General features: G+C 45.3%; 1 protein-coding gene across 7 annotated transcripts in view; it reads left to right on the top strand.

The window, feature by feature from the left end:
* Nucleotides 1-19,217, top strand: part of LOC100486956 (sn1-specific diacylglycerol lipase alpha) — a 57,686-nt gene that overhangs the window by 11,547 nt on the left and 26,922 nt on the right. For 5 of the 7 annotated variants that reach the window (XR_004222272.1, XR_004222271.1, XR_004222277.1 and 2 more), the window contains exon 1: nucleotides 15,579-18,040. The exons of the other annotated variants lie outside the window; for them this stretch is intronic. The gene's annotated coding sequence lies outside the window, so the exon portion shown is untranslated. Of the gene's footprint in view, nucleotides 1-15,578; nucleotides 18,041-19,217 lie in introns of those variants that run through there. 7 annotated transcript variants of the gene reach the window in all.

Below are 19,217 nucleotides of genomic sequence, written 5' to 3'. Positions count from 1 at the left end.
CTCACTGGCTCCATAAGATCTAAGGGAAAGCCCTCAGTGCACTGAGGAACTGACTGAGGGGCATTTATGAAGCTGACAAGCGTATCATTCATCTTTCTTTGCAGCAGGGTAAAAAGGTGAAAGCCATTCTACAGGGCCTCATTATGTACAGTGTGTATCGTAGAAGTGTACAACCAATCACCAGTCAGTTTTTGTTGACTACAACCCCCCAAAACTCCAGGATTTCCCAAAGCCACACTGTTAAATAAGCATATCTGGCAGGCTGAGTTTTGGCCCAGCCCAAACTGCCCGACTACACTGCACTGTATATGGCCGGCTCAAAGCTCTGGCTGTGCTGTGTGCAAAGAACGGACAATTTTTATTACCCTACAGTAGCAAATGGTACCCAGAAGAGACAAACTTTAAGAAGGAGAATCTGCATCAGTGAGTAAAGTTGTAAAAAAGCAGCGAGAGAGCCGACAGTTAAATAAAGATGGTCCCTAGGAACAGGCAGATTGTGCAGAAAATATATTTTGGGGGTGGAGGCCCACAATCATGCCCAGTTAAAATTGATTTCAAGCTTGCTCTTGGAGCCAATCAGCCAGGGAGCCAAAAACAGGAAAATTGCTAAACATGGTGGCTGTAAACACTGCTCCATTGCTCCACTTTTGCTGATCTGGTACTGGAGACATGTCTGGAACAGAGATTCAACATTGGAACTTGTTATTGTAAATGCAAAAAAAGCCCAAACAGCCCTCCCCCGGCCAACATAAAGCAATGATCAATTGCAGCTGCTACCGGCCCTTTGGCAGTCACCAGATAGCCAAAGACAGGAGCAAGGTTGCCCAGGGAAGTGACTGGTGCAGTATACAAGGGGAAGGAGGAACTTTAAAGGGGTCGGAGTAACTAAATGACAGCTGGGGGGGTTAGTTCTCCTCTGTTGATGTGCACTGGCATTGTAATCTTGTACACCTGAAAGAGGGAGGTATCCTGAAATGTCTAACAGTACAGCTAGCCTTACATGGCCAATAAAAGCCGATGAATTGGCCTCTCAGCTTGCCCTACTGATATGATACAGCAGGTCGGGAGGGACCACATAGGCACACTGATGCAGTCCTTGCTGACAAATCTCTTAGGCCTGCTGTGGGTCAGATCAGCCTAAGTAGGCCAGCATGCCGGCGCCAAAGATTAACTCGCCAAGCAAGGGTATCCCAGCATGCAGGCCCAGCTTTAGGATGTTTGCAGGTCAAGAACCAAATTCATTCTATAAATCACTCAAAGGCACACTGCAAAGGAGGGTGCAAGAATGGGTCTGTCTTTGTTTATTCAGAGGTAACGTTCCCAGGATTTTAAAGGATGCGATTGGAACACGCGGGTGAACCTGGACCCGTTACACAAAAGCAGCACCTGCATCAAGTCATTGTCTATTTGCATCCATAGCTCTCTGCTCAGGCTGGGGGGGTCCGTAGAACCAGCCTTGGTGGAATAAAGTGCAGGTGGTGCATTCACTCTTGCGCTTACAGATTGGCCACAAATGCATTCTAATTCAGGGCAGAGACGATGCTGCATCCAGTGGGGATTCCTAGTTCTCCCGAAGGGATGAAGGAGGGAGGGGAGAGAATCAATTGCTGCTGATGAATGAGGTCTGGATGGAAGAAACACAGAGAAACACACAGAGCTCCAGATAGGCCCCTATCCTGGCATATTGTCAAATTGTACCCGCCTGCCAAGGGCTGTAGATTCTACCAGTCCAGGTGGCTGGATAACCCCATCAAATCAGAAAGACCTGGACCAGCCTGTTGTATTGGGCTAATACAGCAAAGTGGTACCAGGCAGGGCCGGATGGAAAATGCATTATGAGGGGAACAAAACAGGAATTGGATACATTTGTCTCCTCACAGGTTTCCCCAAGTAACTGGGCCAGCACAACTTGCCCCACATCTAGGTAGCCAAATATCCACTCATATGGCGGCCTTGCCGTACAAGCAGGCAGATCTCAGCATGTATGGGCAGCTTTAGATAAAGAGGGAGAGGGGCCTGGCAATGCAGGAAGGCTGGGGCCATTATCAGTGAGGGAAAGGGGTAGAAATGTGATGTGTTTTGCATCCAATAAGGATTATTTATATCTAAGTTGGGATCAATTGCAAGGTTTTATTACTACAGAGAAAAAGAAAATCAGTTTTAAAATTCTGATTGTTTGATTAAAATGGAGTCTATGGGAGACAGGCTTTCTGTAATTCGGAGCTTTCTGGATAACCGGCTTCCGAATAAGGGATCCCATAGCTGTACTGCCACTATGCACATAGCATTTTCAAAACATTATCAGAACCCCAGCCCAATACTGTGCGCTGATAAGCTCTAACGGGAAAGGCTGGTTAGCTGTATCTTTGCTATTATAGCAGCGGCTCTGGGCACACAGCTCCCCTTTCATGCACAGTGGCGGCATCTTGGCGCCTATTTGCCCAGAGGTCTCCAGTCAATTCGGGTTCAGCCCCCCCCCTTTATTTATTAGGTAGCCCAGTCAGTGGGGCCCCCAATAGTGCCTGTATAATGGGGTGGGGCGACTGGGCTACTGATGTGGGGGACACATAAGTTCCGGCCAGCAGAGGAGCCTTGCGGGTTGCCCCGTCGGCCTTACACGGAGAGAGCGTTCGGAAGGGGCCAGGATACTCCCAAATAACCCAGCGCTGTTTGAGCCCCCCAAGGAGGCCGCTCCCATAGCTTGTCATTATCAGCCCTATCACTCCCTGCACTTGCTGTAACATGTGCGCTATAGAATGAGAGCCTGTTCCGCCCACAAGCAGCCCTATTCCTCCCTAGAGCCCAGGCCGGTGACAGAAGGGATTCTCCGGGGGGGACTGTAGGGTTTGGCCGAGCAGTTAGAATGGCGGAAGTGTGGGAGGCAGGAAGAGCCGCTCCATGACAGGCTGTAGCGCTGCGCTGTACGGGTGGAAACACAAGGCCGCTCACAATAGCCGACTATCCCGCACATCCCCACCCAAGCTCTGTCACTGCGGCCGCACCAGTTGCCTTGGTTACCGCCGGTACGGGAGGAGGTTCCGGAAGTGACGTCAGGGTTCGCCCGGTGGTGGACGTGCCGCTGCGCCGGGATCACGGGAGGAAGGGGTGAGAGCCGAGGCGGCATGGATCGCCGAGAGGTGAGTGAGGCGGGAAAGGAGTGGGTGCGTTCCGGGGAGCCCTGTGGGCCCCTTGTACTGATGCACAGTGATGGGTGGGTGTGAGCAGCTGCCTGGGCTTCTCCTCACCACTGGCAGGAGTATGTGTGGGGTGTATTCCTTCTGCCTGCTAGCCTATATATCACATACTGCGCCTTCTATAGTGATGTACTGCTGTATAGTGATGTCTACTGTATAGTGTGTACTACTGTATAGTGATGTCTGCTGTATAGTGATGTACTCTGTATGTGATGTACTACTGTATAGTGATGTACGCTGTATAGTGATGTACTGCTGTATAGTGATGTACTGCTGTATGTGATGTACTGCTGTATAGTGATGTCTGCTGTATAGTGATGTGCTGCCTGTATAGTGATGTCTCTGTATAGTGATGTACTGCTGTATAGTGATGTACTCTGTATAGTGATGTCTGCTGTATAGTGATGTACTACTGTATAGTGATGTACTCTGGTATAGTGATGTACTGCTGTATAGTGATGTACTGCTGTATAAGTGATGTACTGCTGTATAGTGATGTACTACTGTATAGTGATGTACTGCTGTAATAGTGATGTACTACTGTAATGATGTACTATGATGTGATGTACTGCTGTATAGTGATGTCTACTGTATAGTGATGTACTTGTATATATGTACTACGTATAGTGATGTACTACTGTTGTGATGGCTATGCACTCTCTTTTATATTGTATAGTGGTGGCTATGTATTACTGTATAGTGGTGCTATGACTACTGCTTCCTTATATTGTATAGTGATGGCTATGTACTACTGTATAGTGGATGGCTATGTACTACTGCTCCTATATTGTATAGTGATGGCCTATGTACTAATGCTCCTTATATTGTATAGTGATGGCTATGTACTACTGTATAGTGGTGGCTATGTACTACTGCTCCTTATATTGTATAGTGATGGCTATGTACTACTGTATAGTGATGGCTATGCACTACTGCTCCTTATATTGTATAGTGATGGCTATGTACTACTGTATAGATGGTATGCACTACTGCTCCTTAGTATTGTATAGTGATGGCTATGCACTACTGCTCCTTATATTGTATAGTGATGGCTATGACTACTGTATAGTGGTGGCTTATGTCTATTGCTCTTATATTGTATAGTGATGGCTATGACTACTGTATAGTGCTAATGCTACTGCTGCCTTATATTGTATAGTGATGGCTATGTACTACTGTATAGTGATGGCTATGCCTACTGCTCCTTATATTGTATAGTGATGGCTATGTACTACTGTAATATATGGCTATGTACTACTGTTATAGTGATGGCTATGCACTACTGCTCCTTATATTGTAGATAGTGATGGCTATGTACTACTGTATAGTGATGGCTATGACTACTGCTCCTTATATTGTATAGTGATGGCTATGTACTACTGTATAGTGATGGCTATGTAGTACTGCTCCTTATATTGTAAAGTGGTGGCTATGTACTACTGTATAGTGATGGCTATGTACTACTGTTATAGTGATGCTATGTACTACTGTATAGTGATGGCTATGTACTACTGTATAGTGATGGGCTATGTACTACTGTATAGTGATGATGTGGGCTATGTACTACTGTATAGTGATGGCTATGTACTACTGTATAGTGATGGTACTCTACTGTATAAGTGATTGGCTAATGTACTACTGTAATAGTGATGGCTATGTACTACTGTATAGTGATGTGTACTACTGTATAGTGATGGCTATGTACTACTGTATAGTGATGGCTAATGTACTACTGTATAGTGATGGCTTGTAGACTGCTCTTATATTGTATAGTGGTGCTATGTATACTGTATAGTGATGGCTATGTACTACTGTATAGTGATGGCTTACTACGTATCGTGATAGTATGTTACTACTGTATAGTGATAGCTATGTACTGCTGTACTAGTGATGGCTATATGTACTACTGCTATCTACTACCTTATATTGTAATAGTGATGGCTATGTACTACTGCTCCTTATAGTGTGTATGATAATGTGATATTGTATATCTGCTCCTTATATCCATACAGTATCACATAGGTGTATCTGTCTCTATAAGTAACTAGCAATGCATATAGGTATGTCTGCAAATTCTATTCTACACGTGTGCCCTGTAGCGTATTGGTATATAAACTTACACTTATTTTGCTATAGCAATTTGTGCTCATCAATCTCCATTTCTGCCCTGGGGGATTGTAATCCAGAGACATTCCACTCACAAGTGCTAGCGGAATGTCCCATGATTGTAGATAATCAGAATGGCTATGGATGATGAAAACTGATGTGCCTTACACCATGATGGAGCCTCCAGAAACAAGGACTTCAGACTCATGGCAGACCAGGTTTAAAGGAATTTAGTGAAAAAATAAAACTAGGTCCCATGTGCCCCCCCCCCATAAGTTGCTGACTGACTTAGAGAGCTGTGAAGAAGGAAGTAGTGTTCTGGTCATTATGTTAGACATCTGCCTACTAGAACTTTATAGATTCAATTTTTCTTACTAACTAGATTAGAAACATTTTTCAACTGGCACATCCTATTTATTTACCATTTTTTTTTAAACGAAACTGATCCTAATATTGCCAGTGTTTGTCTCAAGTTACATACGAATATAATGTTGCCTATAGGGGCAAAAAGTCAACCTGCAGCCCAAACTGTTCCACTCAGACCCAGCCCATCAGGTAAGGGAAGGGGCGGGGACAGTGCGAGCATATAAATAACCATTTGGCAGGGGACGGAGGGAGGGATAGCAGCACAGTGACAGCTTGGGCACAGTTCGTTCCATGTAGTGTTTTTCCTTTAGCCCACCTGCCCCATGGGTCCCACTGGTCCCGCTAAGCCCACACATCACTACTATATGCACTGTTGGCACATTAGGGCAATGGGGTTTTTTTTTAATCAGTCCTCAGGGAGGAGGGTAAAGTCTTTGGGACGGCTACGAATAGAAGGGAACTATAACAGTTTGTCTCTGTAGCCTCCCAAATAGTCATTTCTTTGCCTATGTAAAGGGTGCATGGATTTGTCAGAGATGCAGCACAAAATTAGATGACAGATGTATGAAAATGTTGTTTCATCCATTTAGGAACCGTTCCAAACATATCCGGGGCATCAAATGTGTGTTCATTCTAAATCTCACCTTTTATAGCCATTAGGAAGAAGAATCAAGAACAGAAAATATGACTTGCCAATTGGCTCCCTACTTGGCCCTTCCCCGGGCCCCCTAAGGAACCTTTGCACTAGAAGCCACAAAGTCACATGTGGTTCACTAATTTCTTAAACCACTGGCACTAAATATAAATATATCTATTACCTGACTTATATAAAGGTGTTATAGATTGAATTGTTTGGTTTGCAAAGACTCGTAGAACCAGTGCAGAACATGGTACTGTCCCGTCCATCTTCCAATCTATGATGAATTACATTGTTGCTCAATTATATGTGATTTTTTGTGTGTGTCCACACTTAAAATGAGCTGAATGTATATTTATTTTGAACAACTGTAGGAAGTGGCAGTGGCATTTAATGGCATTCTTGAAAAGCAGGCTTGTGTCACTGTGGGAGGTGTGAGTCTGCGCCCATGGGCCATAATCATTTGTTTCATTTTCCACTAAAAAGGAGGCGGCATGGTTCCCTTTGGGAGGGTCACAGCTGTTAATAAACCCATATTTTATATGACTGGATTACTATTGGATAACTTTTTGCAGATGGTAATGAATGTTGCTGTCTTCTGACTATTTATATTAATGGATCTCAGTAATGGCAGGCCGCGGTGGCGCGGTGCTCGCTGCTCGTCATGCCAGGAATTGTTGTTTGCCGCTGCCGCTGGTCTGTGGGCAGCGATGATTTGGTGCTGCCCGGAATCTTCCTCTGTGCTGCATAGTACTGGTAGGGAAAGATTTGCCTTTGAAAGTCCTGTGCCATCATCCTCTAAAATCAGAATAACGGTAATGTCTCTTTGCAGGTTTGTCATCCTGTCTGTGGTTCTCTTTGGACTGACGTAATAACCCACACGAGACATGCTCCCTCAACTTGGTAGATTCATGGTCGGGGGTACCTGGGCATCCTGCTCAGCTGCATGATTGCAGAAATGGCCATTATCTGGCTGAGCATGAGAGGGGGCATCCTATACACGCGAGCCTCGGGACTCCATGCAGTATGTGCTCTACGTGCGCCTGGGTGAGTGTCAGCAGTGGGGCAGGGAAGTATAGCATGCCGTATAGATTCTGCGATCGGTAGCACTGGAGTCATAGTAATATAGAGAATACATGATTTATTCCTGTTTTTAAAACCCCCTTTTTGTATTTCAGCGATCCTGGTGATTGAGTTCATATACGCAATCATGGGCATTGTCTGGCTGGCTCAGTATTACACGTCGTGCAATGATGTCACTGCCAAAAATGTCACACTGGGTAAGAGACACGGCATTCTCTCCATCTGATAGCCTTTAGCCTCCCCTGTATGAGCAAGCAGTGCATAGTTAGCTCAGCATTGCTTGGGCTCTGTGGGAGTCCCTCGTCCCACCACTGACGTTTCCTGTATAGTGATACCAGTGCCACTGGGGCTGAATAGCATGGCCTGTTTCATTGGTTCCTGTCCAGTGTGATTTTGCAGTTTTATAGACATGCCTGGTGCTTACTGGCTGGGCAAGCTGAGCTACTAATTCAGTCAGAAGGGGCTGAGTTTCCAGCTTATAGTGGCCCGTGTATGGCCAGCTTCATATACCCTTTGTGGTGCCATCTCCTTGAGCTTGTTCAGGTTAGTGCCATACTGCCATATTAAACTATCATACAGAAGGTGTGCTGGTTCAATTATAGTGAGTGCAAAGTCCATCTATCCAATCCATATCAGAACATTTCTACTTATTCGGGGGGTAGTTCACGTTTAAATTAACTTCAAGTATATGTAGAGCAGTGATCCCCACCGTCGCTCACAAGGAACATGTTGCTCTCCAACCCCTTGGATGTTGCTCTCAGTGGCCTCAAAGCGACTGCTTATTTTTGAATTTTTGGCTTGTGGCAAGAAAGGTTGGGGACCCCTGCAAATTTAATGTATTGGATCTCATGGATGTTACTCCCACGGATTACAGATAAGTACGCACTGACATTTTAGCGGTGTTTTTATTAACACTGGAGACAACATCACTGGTAGATATGAGAGTTCTGCATTCACTCACATTATAAACACAGCAAATGTGTATCTTTACTTTGTGCCAGGCTGTTAATGAACCCATGCCTGCCAGGCTACCCAGAAGGTAACCGATAATTTGATACAATTCTATGGTCAGGCTGTTTCAATAGCCCCAACTGACTTGCCCCAAATGTTAGGGCAGGGGCACACTGAGCAGATCATCAGATTTTCTCCAGATGCATTTTGTACACAAAGGAAAGTGGATCCACTGTCTTCTGCTGTTTTGTATAGCTCTATAATCAGGCACTGTCAGGCCCGGATTTGTGGGAGGCCACAAAGGCCTGGGCCTAGGGCAGCATCGGGGGGCAGCATGGTGGCTGATATTTCCAAAGGGGGCTAGACGGGAGGTTTAACAGCCATTTGAATCTCCCACCCTGTCCCCATTGGGCTGGACACAAAGAGCGGCAGGTTGGTGAGAGGATTGCAAGACGAGGGGGTGGGGAAAGGGGTGTCAAAACGTAGTGGGGATTAGGGGAGCCTTCCCAGGGCTGCATGTAAAGATGCTGTGCCATAGGTGCATGCCATGCCTGTCAATGGGGCTAAACAAAAAGCAGATGACAGTAGATCTACAGATGATCTGCTCAGTGTGCTCCTGTCCCAAGGGTGAGTTTTGGGGTGACAATTTGCTGCCCTAGATGATCTTGGATCTATGCCTGAATGACTAATATTCCAATGTTTTCCTTTAACAGAGTTAAATCTGAGCTAAGGCCAAACAGAGTCCCCCTAAATGGAGCTTGAAGGGTAATGGCACTCTAGGAGACTGCACTTGGGCAGTAACCCATGGCGACCAATCACTGTTGGACCTGCCCCTGGCTGAATAAAAGGCAATCGCTGATTGGTTTCTACAGGTTACTGCCAATGTGCAAATTTGCCTGCTGTTTGTAAATGAGCCCAAACAAGTTGTGTGCATTTGCTGCTCTGAACCTGTACACTGATTGGCTTCCCGAATGTAAACATGTCTTGCATTTATTTTTCCAATTTCTTTTTTACAGCTCGAGATTGTTTAAATGCCACCCAAGTCTCCGCGATTCAATAAATATTCTTATTTTTTCAATTAAAAAAAGGAATTTTTCTTTGAAATAGGTCTGAATCTTTGATCTTCCTACAACCATTCTTGGATTCTCACAGGTACAGATACTGGTTGGGTTTTGTAGGGCTCATTGGAAATCCCATGTAAGCAGAGCTGCTGTGATGTACGAATGGGATAGGAACACTGGTTTGAACTGAGTCTGACTGAGAGTTGGGGAAGGTAAGAGATAGGGACCGATGGCCACAATAAATTGGTGACTGATGCCACTAGGATGAAAGCCTGCAGGTTGGGTGCTGAGGAATAGGCCTTGAGGGCACAGAGAGGCAAGAAGGTGGGCTACGGGCGCAGTGCTGCTCAGTGATGCGGATGGTGGGTACAAGAGTGTAGCTGGCTGTCCTCCAATGGGTGAGCCTCCTTCCAGATGTGCATGTAGGGCATTGTGGGTCAGGCTGCCATGTGGAAGGGTGATTAGAAAGCGTGCGTTGTATATAAGCTGCTGCCCCGTGTGCAGTCTCCATTCCTTTCCCGATGAGCAGATTCAAAACGCTGCACCTGCCAAACAACAGGGGAAAAGGTCTTTTACATTCCATATCCAGGGAACAGCAAGAGGTTCTATTCATATGCAGAGATGGGTACTATGGGAAAGAAAGAAATACTGGCACAACCTGACCAATTGCTAATGCCTTTAGCAGAATTAGGTAGTGTTTAAATTACGTCTCCACCTTTATTACATCTTCAGTTTAAATATCTTCACTTGCACTACCTATGAGAACCCCCCAAATGAGTTTGGATGGTTTATCCTACCCAGTGCATATCTGCCTTTTATTGGATGACAAATGAAACATTTCTTAAAACTAAGTTTTTTTTTTTAGAAAAGAGGCCCCTTAGCTGTGACATTAATATCATACAGAAATATATATAAAAGGTCAGAATAAAAAAGTTTATTTAATCAGACACCTGTCTGATTAAATAAAAAATACAAAATACAGTATTATTATAGAATATTTGTATTTGCATTAATTTCTTACTCCCCTCAGCACAGGTGGTTTTGGTCTTTAAAGGCTCCACAGAAAGAAACACATCTCAAAAGAGAAGCCTGATAGGCCAGTCAGGGAGAGATCTGGGGGACAATTACTTACCCCACCATTTTGTTTAAATTTGCCAGGTTCCCAGGGATGCCATATAGTAAAGTTGGCCCGGGACGGAAGCAAGACAAACATAGGAAAATACTGTGCATTTGCAGCACAAGGGAAATTAAGAGATTAAACACAATGTTGGTGTGGCACTGAGATAGAAAGTACCCAGGCCAGGGCATTTTTTACAGAAGAGGAGTGCTGGATTGGTATACAAAGAATGAGATTTTTGGGGGGGTGCCTAACAAACTGGCACCCCCAGTAAATTTCACTTTTCTTCTCCTTTAACAACAATGTGTTGATGGAATACTGGGGTTCAGTGTGGGACTGTGGGGTTTGGGGCCCTTAGGTGACAGCTAAGGGATGACTTTACCTTGAACAGCTGGAGGGCACAGAATCAAGGTTTGCTGAAAAGCCAAGGATGCCAAGATGTTGTTAAAGCTTGAAACAGAAAGGCACATACAAAGTTACAGGACGGGTAAAGGCCAGGCTCTACTAAACAGCTGCAAGCACTGCTACAAGCAATACACAAGATTCCATATTGCACATTTGCCCAATAACATCAGCTTCCTCTCACTTTTCCCAGATGATAAGGAATGAGAGTTACCAGTGCAGCCTGCAGTGCTCTATGTGCAAAAATGCATAAGAAATATTATCAGTATGGTCTCAGCTTGTGTTTTCCATCCTGCTGAGGCCAAACTTGTTTTGTAATGTAGAGAAACTGTACCCATTTATACGTACTAAATGCACCCAAGTATAAGCCTATACCTACATCTGTATGGAACACCTCTCCATCTACTGTATATCCTACTTTACATATTTCCACTGCCACCTTCCTTCCCCAGTGCTCTTCTACCTTTTCTCTTTCTTACATGCTTTTCTTTTCAGCATATCTGTCTTCCCCCCCCAGATTTTTTTTTTATCTTCTTTTTCAACATTTTTGTCCCCTTCTCATCCTGCACTTTCCTTTCTGTCCCTCTTTCCTTTCCTTTTTACCTCTTTCTCTCTGCATCTGTTTCATCAGCCGTACTCTTCTGCTCTTTACACCCAAACATGTTTATTGCTGTGCTCTCTTGTTCTCCTACCTACATCTTTCTCCCTATAACAGTATACTCTCCCAAACGACCCTTCTTATCAAACAGTAAATAATATATATTAGATGTGACTGAGAGCAGGAATCCACAGCAGGGCATGAATGGGTTTACAAATTATAATATGCTGGGGTGGGACACCACTGGAAGTGTCAGTTCTAGTTTGTTGCCATTCTTGGTCCCCTAACCACTGCACTTACAGACACATTAATGCCAGATCCACTTCCAACAGTCCCTTTTAGGGTGCCCTCCAGCAAACTCTTTTGATTACAGTCAGAACACTGTAAATACAATCCTGCCATAGGTATTGATGCCTGCTTTGTGTAGTGAGAATAACATTAGTTAACCTCACATGGAAAATTGCCACAAAGTGGCAGAAGAACTTGAGGGGAATGTATTTGGATGATTAATAAAAAAGCCTGATGTACTGTCACCTTTGGCCCTCTGGTAATGCAATCCATTTGATCTAGGTAGGAGCTCACCCTCTCTTGCTCTGCCCTGCTTCTTACATTCTGCGGCCACAGCAAGCCCCGCCCACCCAATACTGAAGATCTGAAATCTAGGGGCCCTCCGGTGGCTTGTCCCTTTGTGCACCACTTGCAGGCTGAAGGGAGACTGACACTATGTAGGGGCCACCAGATCAGCCCAGGGCCCCCGCAGGATTAGGGCCCACTGGGTTTTTCCTGTGACCCAGCCTGGCCCTGTCGCCATCCTCAAATGCCCACAGGCCTCAGATCTAGGACTGATTGTCTTGCTCAGCACAGGATTCAAGAGAGGTAGGTGGGGGGAGACACAATGGCGCCCTGTCGTCCATCCCCGCCCCTACCTTGCATGTCATTAGGCTGCTCACTGAAAGATGCTTTTGCATCAGTTTCTTATTAGATTATACATCATTCCCATCAGCCCCTGCCCCACTGAAGCTTACAATATAATATCCCTACCACATTGACACAGCACACTAGAGTCAGTTTTTATCATCAATTGTGTCACCGGCTCTTTAAGGACATCTGTCTCTATGGTTACTTGACTACAACTCCCATCATAATTTTAACCCTTGATAATATGCTGAGGAATGCTGGGAATTTTAGTCTGGCTACATTTGGGTTGAGCAGCAAGACTATGGAAGTTTTATGTCCACTTTGATTAAACCGTGTTGACTCTCTGCTGTTCATCTCTCTGTCCACTAGAGGGAAGTATAGACCGTCAAGAGGCCCATATGTCAGGTCAGTTCTGACTACCTCAAACAGAGCTAGCTACCCTTGGTTTGGGATGAAACTACAGCGTATGATAATATTCATATCAACGTAAAGTACTATGGAAAAAATCTATCCATAAGGCAATGGTATTACTCCCCCACTTCCCCTTTGTACCCCTCTTTTATAATATGAGGGCAATGTGTACCCCAAATGAAGCCAAGAATGGTAGAGTAGCATTAAAGACAACATTTTAGTTTTGCAGGGTGCAGTTGTTCGAATCTCAGTAGTATATAAGAGTTCCCTAACAAACCTGTAGCTTTCCCATAGAGCCAGTCACTTGAAGCCACACAGGGTAGGGGGAAACTACACAGCGTCAGTCATCCAAGCTACATAAATAAGGACCTGGGCACAATGCCCTCTCTGTTGTAAGAGAAGAAGGCAAACATTGTTAGTGGAAGGACTGGTTTTGATTTCTCTTCTTTTCTTTAAAATCCATGAACCGCGGATCAAGAAGGTACTTTGGTGCCAAATAGTTCTTATTTCTTTTGTTTCCTTCCACCTCTGACAGTGTAAGGGGGGGGGAGGAAAAATGGTGTCCCTGGGAAGGGCCTCCTCATGTTAAGGTTTTCAAGCAATGCAATACGGATATCCCATAATACCCAGCTGCAAAATTGAGACATTTCTTCATTGACAAGTGCGTACCAAGTGGGTTGGATTAGGTTGCTATTTGGGCTCTCCCTAAGTTAAAACATAGTTACATAGGGTTGGAAAAGACCAGAGTCCGTCAAGTTCAACCCTTCCAAGTAAACCCAGCACACACAACCTATACTTACCAATCTATACTATCACGTACATAAACTATATATACAACCACTAACACTAACTGTAGATATTAGTATCACAAAAGCCTTGGGTATTCTGCTTGTTCAAGAACTCATCTAGGCCCCTCTTATAGGCATTAACAGAATCTGCCATTAGGAAGGGCATTCCCCAACCTCACTGCCCTCACCGTGAAAAACCACCTACGCTACTTCTAATGGAAGCTCCGTTCCTCTAATCTAATGGGGAGGCCTCTGGTGCGTTGATCATTTTTATGGGAAAACACAACACCCCCCATCTGCCTATAATCCCCTCTAATGTACTTGTACAGAGTAATCATGTCCCCCCGCAAGCGCCTCTTTTCCAGTGAAAACAACCCCAACCTCGACAGTCTAACCTCATAGCTTAAATCTTCCATCCCCTTTACCAGTTTAGTTGCAGTCTCTGCACTCTCTCCAGCTCATTAATATCCTTCTTAAGGACTGGAGCCCAAAACTGCACTGCATACTCAAGGTGAGGCCTTACCAGGGGCCTATAAAGAGGCAAAATTATGTTTTCATCCTTTTTTATACAAGACAGCACTTTATTTGCTTTAGTAGCCACAGAAAGACACTGCCTGGAATAAGACAACTTGTTATCTACAAAGATCCTTCTCCATTAAGGATCCCCCCAACAAACTACCATTCAGTAGATAGATTGTGTTTATATTATTTCTACCAAAGTGCATAACTTTGCCCTTGTCCACATAGAACCTCATTTTCCAGTTTGCTGCTCAGTTTTCTAATTTTGTCAAATCGCTCTGCAAAGCGGCAGCATCCTGCATGGACGAATAGTTTTGCACAATTTAATGTCGTCAGCAAAAATAGAAAGAGAACTCTCTATGCCCACCTCCAGGTCATTAATAAACAAGTTAAAAAGCAAAGGACCAAGGACTGACCCCTGCGGTACTCCACTAACAACACTGGTTCAATTAGAAAATGTTCCATTTACCACCACTCTTTGTAATCTATCCTTCAGCCAGTTCTCTATCCAATTACAAATATTATGTTCTAGGCCAATATTCCTCAATTTGATCATTAACGTTCTGTGAGGTACTGTATCAAACGCTTTAGCAAATTCCGAGTATATTACATTGACTGCCATTCCAGCATCAAGATTCCTGCTCACCTCCTCATAAAAGGAAAACGGGTGTTTATGGTTTGTAAAACAGCAGGTAGAGTTCAGCTTTAAGCAGAAATAGCACCCAGAGCTGCACGGGATCTCACTGGCTCCATAAGATCTAAGGGAAAGCCCTCAGTGCACTGAGGAACTGACTGAGGGGCATTTATGAAGCTGACAAGCGTATCATTCATCTTTCTTTGCAGCAGGGTAAAAGGTGAAAGCCATTCTACAGGGCCTCATTATGTACAGTGTGTATCGTAGAAGTGTACAACCAATCACCAGTCAGTTTTTGTTGACTACAACCCCCCAAAACTCCAGGATTTCCCAAAGCCACACTGTTAAATAAGCATATCTGGCAGGCTGAGTTTTGGCCCAGCCCAAACTGCCCGACTACACTGCACTGTATATGGCCGGCTCAAAGCTCTGGCTGTGCTGTGTGCAAAGAACGGACAATTTTTATTACCCTACAGTAGCAAATGGTACCCAGAAGAGACAAACTTTAAGAAGGAGAATCTGCATCAGTGAGTAAAGTTGTAAAAAAGCAGCGAGAGAGCCGACAGTTAAATAAAGATGGTCCCTAGGAACAGGCAGATTGTGCAGAAAATATATTTTGGGGTGGAGGCCCACAATCATGCACAGTTAAAATTGATTTCAAGCTTGCTCTTGGAGGCCAATCAGCCAGGGAGCCAAAAACAGGAAAATTGCTAAACATGGTGGCTGTAAACACTGCTCCATTGCTCCACTTTTGCTGATCTGGTACTGGAGACATGTCTGGAACAGAGATTCAACATTGGAACTTGTATTGTAAATGCAAAAAAGCCCAAACAGCCCTCCCCCGGCCAACATAAAGCAATGATCAATTGCAGCTGCTACCGGCCCCTTTGGCAGTCACCAGATAGCCAAAGACAGGAGCAAGGTTGCCCAGGGAAGTGACTGGTGCAGTATACAAGGGGAAGGAGGAACTTTAAAGGGGTCGGAGTAACTAAAATGACAGCTGGGGGGGTTAGTTCTCCTCTGTTGATGTGCACTGGCATTGTAATCTTGTACACCTGAAAGAGGGAGGTATCCTGAAATGTCTAACAGTACAGCTAGCCTTACATGGGCCAATAAAAGCCGATGAATTGGCCTCTCCAGCTTGCCCTACTGATATGATACAGCAGGTCGGGAGGGACCACATAGGCACACTGATGCAGTCCTTGCCTGACAAATCTCTTAGGCCTGCTGTGGGTCAGATCAGCCTAAGTAGGCCCAGCATGCCGGCAGCCAAAGATTAACTCGCCAAGCAAGGGTATCCCAGCATGCAGGCCCAGCTTTAGGATGTTTGCAGGTCAAGAACCAAATTCATTCTATAAATCACTCCAAAGGCAACACTGCAAAGGAGGGTGCAAGAATGGGTGCTTGTGTTTATTCAGAGGTAATGTTCCCAGGATTTAAAGGATGCGATTGGAACACGCGGTGAACCTGGACCCGTTACACAAAAGCAGCACCTGCATCAAGTCATTGTCTATTTGCATCCATAGCTCTCTGCTCAGGCTGGGGGGGTCCGTAGAACCAGCCTTGGTGGGAATAAAGTGCAGGTGGTGCATTCACTCTTGCGCTTACAGATTGGCCACAAATGCATTCTAATTCAGGGCAGACAGATGCTGCATCCAGTGGGGATTCCTAGTTCTCCCGAAGGGATGAAGGAGGGAGGGAGAGAATCAATTGCTGCTGATGAATGAGGTCTGGATGGAAGAAACACAGAGAAACACACAGAGCTCCAGATAGGCCCCTATCCTGGCATATTGTCAAATTGTACCCGCCTGCCAAGGGCTGTAGATTCTACCAGTCCAGGTGGCTGGATAACCCCATCAAATCAGAAAGACCTGGACCAGCCTGTTGTATTGGGCTAATACAGCAAAGTGGTACCAGGCCAGGGCCGGATGGAAAATGCCATTATGAGGGGAACAAAACAGGAATTGGATACATTTGTCTCCTCACAGGTTTCCCCAAGTAACTGGGCCAGCACAACTTGCCCAACCATCTAGGTAGCCAAATATCCACTCATATGGCGGCCTTGCCGTACAAGCAGGCAGATCTCAGCATGTATGGGCAGCTTTAGATAAAGAGGGAGAGGGGCCTGGCAATGCAGGAAGGCTGGGGCCATTATCAGTGAGGGAAAGGGGTAGAAATGTGATTGTTTTGCATCCAATAAGGATTATTTATATCTAAGTTGGGATCAATTGCAAGGTTTTATTACTACAGAGAAAAAGAAAATCAGTTTTAAAATTCTGAATTGTTTGATTAAAATGGAGTCTATGGGAGACAGGCTTTCTGTAATTCGGAGCTTTCTGGATAACCGGCTTCCGAATAAGGGATCCCATAGCTGTACTGCCACTATGCACATAGCATTTTCAAAACATTATCAGAACCCCCAGCCCAATACTGTGCGCTGATAAGCTCTAACGGGAAAGGCTGGTTAGCTGTATCTTTGCTATTATAGCAGCGGCTCTGGGCACACAGCTCCCCTTTCATGCACAGTGGCGGCATCTTGGCGCCTATTTGCCCAGAGGTCTCCAGTCAATTCGGGTTCAGCCCCCCCCCCTTTATTTATTAGGTAGCCCAGTCAGTGGGGCCCCCCAATAGTGCCTGTATAATGGGGTGGGGGCGACTGGGCTACTGATGTGGGGGACCAATAAGTTCCGGCCAGCAGAGGAGCCTTGCGGGTTGCCCCGTCGGCCTTACACGGAGAGAGCGTTCGGAAGGGGCCAGGATACTCCCAAATAACCCAGCGCTGTTTGAGCCCCCCAAGGAGGCCGCTCCCATAGCTTGTCATTATCAGCCCTATCACTCCCTGCACTTGCTGTAACATTGCGCTATAGAATGAGAGCCTGTATCCGCCCCACAAGCAGCCCTATTCCTCCCTAGAGCCCAGGCCCGGTGACAGAAGGGATTCTCCGGGGGGGACTGTAGGGTTTGGCCGAGCAGTTAGAATGGCGGGAAGTGTGGGAGGCAGGAAAGCCGCTCCATGACAGGCTGTAGCGCTGCGCTGTACGGGTGGGAAACACAAGGCCGCTCACAATAGCCGACTATCCCGCACATCCCCACCCAAGCTCTGTCACTGCGGCCGCACCAGTTGCCTTGGTTACCGCCGGTACGGGAGGAGGTTCCGGAAGTGACGTCAGGGTTCGCCCAGGTGGTGGACGTGCCGCTGCGCCGGGATCACGGGAGGAAGGGGTGAGAGCCGAGGCGGCATGGATCGCCCGAGAGGTGAGTGAGCGGGAAAGGAGTGGGTGCGTTCCGGGGAGCCCTGTGGGGCCCTTGTACTGATGCACAGTGATGGGTGGGTGTGAGCAGCTGCCTGGGCTTCTCCTCACCACTGGCAGGAGTATGTGTGGGGTGTATTCCTTCTGCCTGCTAGCCTATATATACATACTGCGCCTTCTATAGTGATGTACTGCTGTATAGTGATGTGCTACTGTATAGTGATGTGCTACTGTATAGTGATGTACTACTGTATAGTGATGTACTACTGTATAGTGATGTACTGCTGTATAGTGATGTACTGCTGTATAGTGATGTACTGCTGTATAGTGATGTACTGCTGTATAGTGATGTACTACTGTATAGTGATGTGCTGCTGTATAGTGATGTACTGCTGTATAGTGATGTACTACTGTATAGTGATGTACTGCTGTATAGTGATGTACTACTGTATAGTGATGTACTGCTGTATAGTGATGTACTACTGTATAGTGATGTACTGCTGTATAGTGATGTACTGCTGTATAGTGATGTACTGCTGTATAGTGATGTACTGCTGTATAGTGATGTACTACTGTATAGTGATGTACTGCTGTATAGTGATGTACTACTGTATAGTGATGTACTACTGTATAGTGATGTACTGCTGTATAGTGATGTACTACTGTATAGTGATGTACTACTGTATAGTGATGTACTACTGTATAGTGATGTACTACTGTATAGTGATGGCTATGCACTACTGCTTCTTATATTGTATAGTGGTGGCTATGTACTACTGTATAGTGGTGGCTATGGACTACTGCTCCTTATATTGTATAGTGATGGCTATGTACTACTGTATAGTGATGGCTATGTACTACTGCTCCTTATATTGTATAGTGATGGCTATGTACTAATGCTCCTTATATTGTATAGTGATGGCTATGTACTACTGTATAGTGATGGCTATGTACTACTGCTCCTTATATTGTATAGTGATGGCTATGTACTACTGTATAGTGATGGCTATGCACTACTGCTCCTTATATTGTATAGTGATGGCTATGTACTACTGTATAGTGATGGCTATGTACTACTGCTCCTTATATTGTATAGTGATGGCTATGCACTACTGCTCCTTATATTGTATAGTGATGGCTATGTACTACTGTATAGTGATGGCTATGTACTACTGCTCCTT

This window comes from Xenopus tropicalis, chromosome 4 (assembly GCF_000004195.4).
Source record: "Xenopus tropicalis strain Nigerian chromosome 4, UCB_Xtro_10.0, whole genome shotgun sequence".
NCBI classification, from domain to species: Eukaryota; Metazoa; Chordata; class Amphibia; order Anura; family Pipidae; genus Xenopus; species Xenopus tropicalis.
The sequence above is the reverse complement of the archived record's forward strand: the minus strand, read 5'-3'. Positions and strand labels throughout refer to the sequence as shown.